This window comes from Sphaeramia orbicularis, chromosome 13 (assembly GCF_902148855.1).
Source record: "Sphaeramia orbicularis chromosome 13, fSphaOr1.1, whole genome shotgun sequence".
Classification (NCBI taxonomy): Eukaryota; Metazoa; Chordata; class Actinopteri; order Kurtiformes; family Apogonidae; genus Sphaeramia; species Sphaeramia orbicularis.
In genome coordinates, this window is record NC_043969.1 from 23,484,758 (window position 1) to 23,492,736 (window position 7,979).

A 7,979-nucleotide genomic window follows, 5' to 3' on the forward strand; every position below is an offset into this window, starting at 1 on the left:
AATTAACCTTGGACTCTATATGTGAACATTACAATAGCAACTTATATAAGAGACTGTTTTACAGCTAAGTACAAACACATCAGCTATTCTTTTCACCTGAGAATAAGTTGGAGCTGCTTGAATCTGATTGTTAAATACATTAAATTAAAAAAAACTGCATTAAATTTATCTAAAATGTTCGTGTTTTGATTCATGTTTAATATGTATCATGACTTCAAGAACTACATTGAAGGGAAAAAAAATCATCTTAAGCCACCTCTGATACTTGGGTGAGACATTAGGTGAGCACTTTGGCATTTTTTGATAGAGCAAATCATTACTAGTCATGCAATAGCAGTCCAACCTGTGCTGGAGGAAAGTGTAAAGTGCTTTGTTTACAGCCTTCCACCCACACTTTAGACTCTCTACCAGCACCAGCCTTACATCTCCAGCAACTCTCCCTACTGATATGATGCCCGCATCAAACCTTGAAACCTTTCCTTCAGGGCTTTTACTGATGTATGCTGGCTGGTGGGAGGCCAGAAGGAAGAACAGCCCATAAATCGACTTCCTCTGCTCATTGAAAAAGTGCAACTGGTGGCTCACAAAACAGAAGCATCTGCACAAAACAAACTATCATCAGCCTATGGCGCTTTCACACCTACCTCATTTGGTCTGGACTTTTTGACATCCCAGTTTGATCCATAGCAAAGCTGCAGGTGTGAAACCTCTACTAGACTGTTATACAGAACAAACCACGGGCCTGTGATCTGACTAAAAGAGGCGGTGTTGTTAAACCACTAGACATTTTCTGGACAGTTTGGACTTTTGGACCAGTCACTGGAAGTTATACAAGACTGTATATAGCCTACTACAGATGCAGGGTTTCAGTTCTTAGGTGTAATAATGACATTGAGAGGCCAAATGCTCTTCTGTTTCCATTTAAAAATACAGGGTCCTATGGCAGAAGTGTCTCAGTTCCCTAAATAAAACAACTATTCTGTAAAAAGCAGCAATCATCTTTAACATCTTATACATAGACCAGTGTTTCCCGAACTTTTTGATCCACAGCAAATATTTTACATTAGAAAAATCACAAGCCACACTACCAAAGATGTCACAAAAAGTATAGTTATTGAAATATAATACAAATCTAGTCTCGGTTTACTTAGTGTGGAACCTTGGCCTGTTTAGTTGAACACAAAGCTGATATTCTTGCAGGAACTGAAGAAAGACGGGGGGTGTTTGGAATGAGAAAGCTGAGAGGGGTACGTCAGCGACCCCTCGGACGAAGCCCTGTCTTACAAATTGAGATCTGTATAATAGAGGCATATGCCCCCCACCCCAATCCGATCCGCGCAACGCTAGTGGGTGTGTGTGGGGGTTTATCAACAGAATGCACCGCATCGGGGCCGGTTCACTTTCATTTTAACTTTGCAAAGGGAAACTGTTGTTGTAGAGTGGATCACTGGAGCATGCAGTCGTACATATCTATATCACGCCACTCGCTTAGAGTACCAGTCAGGTGAAATTGGATAATCTTCCATGGCGCACCTGATGATTTTTCAAGGCACACTTATGCGCCACGGCACAGTGGTTGGGAAACACTGGCATAGACTACATATCATACTACAGTTCTATGAAATAACATCAAACACTGAGACAAGTGACGGTTTGAGATGCGACAGGCGAGGCCCATTTGTGGAAACTCTATAATCTGTCATGTATCTGGACCATGGATTGAACACGCGTGACTTTTAATATCTCTTTTCCTCTCCACTGCCAATGCCAAAGGTAAAAATAGGACTTAATGGACCTGCATCTCACCGGCATGTTCTATCAAGAATCAATAACAAGTTGAATGTGCAAGGTTGTCAGGTTCTGCCTCTGTGTTAGAGTCCTGTGGTCTTGATGCAGGAGATCAATCTCCCTATAGAAGTGGGTGGTACTTTCACTGGAGGAGAACTCAACTAATTAACTGAAAGTCCATACATGACTTCTATCAGTGCTCACTATTAACTATACTGATATCTGTAATCATTTCCATTTCATAAGCCATCAAAATATGGCCCATTATAAGTAAAGGCAAATGTTTAATATATCAAAAAATATAGACATTGTCCCAAGAAAGCTACATAAAAATTTGGAATGAATCAGACTGGTAGTTTCGTCGGAGAGGATGCTTAAAGAAATTGCAAATGAAGATGACAACAAAGATGGTGATTATGACGACGATGATGACGAAGACAACGCCAGACATACCTTCTTCACAATGGCTTATTACCAGTGAGCTAAATCACTAAACACATCACTAGTCTGTCACATCACAGCTAATAAATCCATTATACTGGTCCACAAGACCAACCTGTAAACAGTGGCAGAATGTTCTGCAATGCAGGAAATGAAAGTGATTGGTTCAAAGCGATACATGTGATCCAGGCTTTATCTACTGTAGTTTGCTTCAAATTATTTGCTACTTTTTCATCAACTATGAAATAAGCCAGATTGGAATCTTTCGCCTTTAATCCTGACATCTTTTGCCACCATAAATAAAACAACAACAAATAAGAATGGAAGATGAAAGAAGTTAAAAATATGGCCAATTATAAACATGTATATGTCAGATGCATGGCATTTATAAAGCAAATGCCCAGCTTTGCAATATCTTGCACCATCCCTATAATGAGTTCCTTTGTCATTTTCTGCACACACTGGTCTGAAGGGCTTGTACAGGTGCCAGTGTACAGGTGCAGGTGTAAGTGTGCCAACACAGCAAATGTCCAAACATTTCCTTTTCTTAGTTGCTGATTTATTACATACGACCATGAGAAATAAACTGTTTTATCCAGTACTAAATACACAATATTACCATATTCTGACCTACGGTGTTACATGCCATGGCACGGTCAAAAACTGTATGGCTTCCCTATGTGCTGCACTGATGTGCCACCTACTGGTACAAACATGCACAACACCCAAAATAATGAAGGAAAAATGAACAACTGGGCTGCTACAACCCCTTTCTTATGGATGGGTTTGTCTACACATGCTTTACTTTTAATCCACCAGGGTTCATGAAAGCTGAAGACCTAATGCAATATGAATATTTTAGCATCATTCTTCTCAAAAACAAAAAGACAAAAAACCCCAAAAAACTAACCAACAAATCAACAGACACAGGCATATAAATTCCCCCTTGGTTGTGGTAAAATATGGATCAGATGGTGTGACTGACAGGACTTGTTCTGTTTAAAGCCAATCTGAACCAGTAAACACACATCATTAAATGACTTTTACAACCCGTCTCCAAGTCTTACAATACTTCATTGATCACAAATTACAAAACTACTATTTGTTGTGACTTCTATCCCTTTCAGGCTTTTTTCTTTATTCACTCAAATAAAGAGAAATAGCTTTTCACCAAATAAAATAAGCGAATTGTAATGTTCCTGATTTGCTGATTAACCCAGGAAAGTAGTCTGCCATTGGACAAATGCAGGTTAAACACTATAAAACACTGTAGGGTTTTTAGTGAATTTAAATGATCCATTTACTGGGAGCATAGCTCACAGCAAGGTCAGTGAAACACAAATGCAGAATTCAAAAACCCTGTCTGGCTTTCTCTGAGCAGGGAGGCTTACTGCAAGGTTTTAGTCAAGATGCACACATCAGATCTGTGCCTTGAGTGTCAACGTTCCAAGCCAAATGCCACTTTACCGTTGTGTGTCAGTGTGTGTACTTGCATGTCAAGGGTGCCGGTCCATTTTTCAGTGTTATCTTCTGTTTTATGAGCCACTGTCTCACTGTATATTTATCTCTCTGGTGCCCTGTGTTTGCAATTCTGCTCCCAAGGTTCTCTAAGTCTGACTGCATTCACCTCATCTTTATATGTGCAGAAATATGTGTTTGTGTGTGTAGGTGGGGATCCATTCACATCTGAGGGGTAAGGCTGTTATTGTGTGCTTTATATGCATGTATGAGTTTGCTTTTCTGCAAACATCCTCATGTTGGTGACAAAAGGTGTGGTATAAGAAGTCCATGGTGCATCTCTATGAGAAGTAGGGTCTCTATTTCGGATTCTCACAGTGAGAAAACAGCAGGCTGCTGAAATAGTAGACTACAGCACAGTTGGGTTTGCTTGTGTTTGTGCAAGATAGGGTGTGTTGGGGAGGGTTCTCTGATAAAAAAAGAGACAGAATGTGTTGTTTCCAAAGCAACCATGTTTACATAATAATGACAATAACCAAAATATATGTTTAATAAAAAAATAAATGGTTCATCATCAAATGAAGATACCATACTTTATAAAAGGTAATGAGAGTGTAATATAATACAGTGGTGTATAATGTTCAACTGTTCTGCCAATCTTCCAAGCCAGCAGGATGATAATTATGAATCTGATTTGTTTTTTATTTGCACCTTATGTAATACCTTATCTGTGATATAAAGATTCATATACAGCAGGTTTTATGCAACAAAGAAAACTTTCAGAAACGTGTAGCACTGTATTGTTGAAATGTTGCACAAAACCAAATAACATATTTCCATTTGTATCCAATATACTGAAAACAATCTATAACCGCATAGTGGTTTGTACCAGGTTAAACCAAGACAAACATGACTGATAGTTATGAAGTGTGGATAGATGGAGTGTTTAACAGGGGTTGGTCTATACTGCACCTCAAACCACCAATGAGTACGCCATGATACATAGATAGGTCTGGCACCTTCCACTGTCATTCTGGAATAAGAGTAAAAAATGCCTGGTTTGGGGAGTTCTTTGGCAGTGCTGAGCTCAGGATGCTGCAATTGTGTGTGTGTGTGTGTGTGTGTGTGTGGTGTGGTGGGGGGGGGGGGGTTGCTTAGTTTAGAAAGTGCTTCTTGGTATTAAACTGACTAAATCCATGTAAAGGAAAACAGCACATAAAGAAATATCATGGCATTTTTATGGTGATTGTTGCAGAGAACTTTCAGACATAAACAGGGTACTACATGGGAACCTGACTAAAATTTACTCATACACCATTTCTAGTCTGGGTAAAATATGAGTAATTTTCTTCACAAAGGAACGTCTCAAGTCATCACATGATTTCCTGCAATTATCTACTGTGGTTTGGGCCTCTGGTTTCTGTATCTTACTGCCATCAGTGCCAGTCAGTCTAAAATGACAGTGAAAGGGGGTATTAGAAAAAAAAAAAAAAACATATAATACATAGTAATCTGTTTCTTATCCATTGTAATCTGGTCTAAATTACACATATCATTTTCAGCACAGTGAAATCCAGGGGAAACATGTCCTGCTGGAGTTTTACAAATGGACCCATTCTGATGTTGATTACACTTAACAATAGAGAATGTAACACAACACAATGTTAGTAAAAATCAGAAACAAGGGGACTTCCAGATTTTACTAAAGCATAATGATGCACAATTGAAAAACTGTTCCCCCTGGCAGTTGTAATGTTAATGTACTGTTCATATCCCATGTTCTCCACTGTGCGTAAAGTATAGAGTTTTATAACAAAGCTCCTGATTAAAAAACACCCAATCCTACCTAAATGACACACACCATTCAGAGTTAACCTAGAGACAGCACCATTTGCACTGATTGCTCTCCTTTCATTAATAATGGTGTGATATAAGAGGACCAGTGAATTATTCAGACCTTTTTTAGAATCATCAGCACTTCTTTCACCAGTACAATATAACAACTATGGTTCAAGTCTATTCATTGCTAATGAAAGAGGTTGGTTAAACAGCTGAATAAGCACGCCTGAACAGACCGAATTAATTAATAAGTAGCATTGTGACTCTGGCTATCAACCATGAATGATTTGGTTTAAGTAACTTTGCTGCAAAGATGGAGAGTTGATTTAATAAATTACATTTAAATATTTAGCAATGAAACAAGTGCACTGCTGAACCAGCTTACAGCCCTGTGAAATCAGTGGCTGAGGTGAAATACAAGGTGGATTAACCCATAAAGACCCAAACATGCACCATCTACCAAAATCATCTACTGATGTAAACTGTCTAATCCCTGTTGATCCACTAATACATGTCGGCCTGATCACAATCAAGGTGAACAAGTATATTTGCATCAGTTATTAATCAGTATTGCAAAAAGATACCCCCAAAACCATTCCCAAAATGTTTCTTTGGCCATCTTATTACTAGATCTTGCAATCCTCCAAATTTGAAGAAAATCAGATAAAAACTGATACAATGGCGATCCAATGAGCGTGAAAACATGTGCACAATTTTATTGTTATAAGAGAGCAAAGTTATTGTACATAATGTTTTCTAACACAGTGAATAATTACTACTCAACTCCTGTGTCTTTTTATTACAGAATACACACATCACATTGCTTTTCATTTATTGATCATTTTTGTTGAACAGCTGTTTGATTATCAATTCTTATTTTCAGTATTAAGACAATCAACCATTTTGTTCTGAAAATCCTTCTTTTACAGCCCTTTAATTGGAATAATAGAATGGGAACCTGTTATTTCAGTATTATTATGACTAAATATGCACAACTAGACAGATTTTGGTACGCTCCCTGGCTGCAGAAAATTTGGTAACAATGTGGCAAACGGATGTTTATGTTGAACCGCATGTTTTCAATGGTGCGTTGTTCACCAAAATTCATGTAGTGTCCGTACATCAATATACTTCCATCAATAATATGGCATATATGCCTTATAGATATGTTGTTATAACTTGTTCACAAATGTTTATTTTCTCCTGTACCAGGAAGACTTAGTCACAGATCTAACAGAGATGCGACCATGTGGTAAGACAGATTTCTGTTCCAATCTTGTAGAGTCCGTACACCAAGTAGTGTCCGTACACCATATCAAAATATGTGGGTCTAATTTTATTGTTTCTGTCAATATATGGAATTTTTCAGCACGCATGCTTTGGACATGACATCTATGCAATAAACAATGTATGATTATCCTGAGTGCTGAAACATTTGTATATCTTTGTAGGCATTAAATCTGGAGGCTATTAGGCTGGAGTGTTTGTACACCCAATAATTTCTGATTTGACAGGGGTACAAGCCCGCGAAACTTTTAGTAGACACCATAATACAAAAATATTTTGAACTTTAAAAGAGAAATATCAGACAAATAAAATGGCCTGTCTGATTTTTTGATAGAGCATTATTATTTTTTATCTATATGTGCACCTTTTCTGGTACCCTTGATTGTGATCAGGCCGTGTAAATAACTGGTGTAAAATACAGTTTGTCATCTTTTCATGGTCATCAGATATGACCCATTTGGACGTTCAGAGGCTCCATAGTTATCGTGGAAATACCGTCATCTTCTACAACATTGATTCACCAGTAAAATCTTTGGAGTTAAATAAATGACAGCGGATGGAGACACTTGATTTATGTTCAGTTAATGATAGATTTTGCAGAAAAAATCTTTTTTTTTCAGTTTCCTCTATTTCTGATATAATAATCCTCAACCTTGCTCTAAACTTTTATGAGCATCTACATGATCAGTGAATTAAATGTTGGAAAATACCTAATTTTCATTGGAAAAAAAGCACAAAATACAGCAGATAATATTACAATAAATGGTGATAAACCACTTAAGTACGGTTAAATATAGAGAAAAATTCATTTGGGAACTGCCACAAATGTCACACTGGGTCCTGATGAGTTAAAAGAGGCTGGAGAATATGTGCTTTTGGTGTGGAAATAGTTCATTTGTGGGCTGAGGTAACTGACCTGCATTTAAATCATTACTGAGCTCAGCAGGTAACATCTGTCTTTGTCCTGAGGGTTTATTTCATATCAGTATGCATGCTCTTTTTTTACTCACTTAGAAATGTATGCAGAGAAGTATAAAATCAATCAATATGTATCTTAAACAACGACCAACACACAGTCATGGGTCAAATCATAATTACACTTCGATTGCTTTATTTGCATTTTATTATGGTACTTAGATCTACTGCTCCATCATGCAGGTTTATGC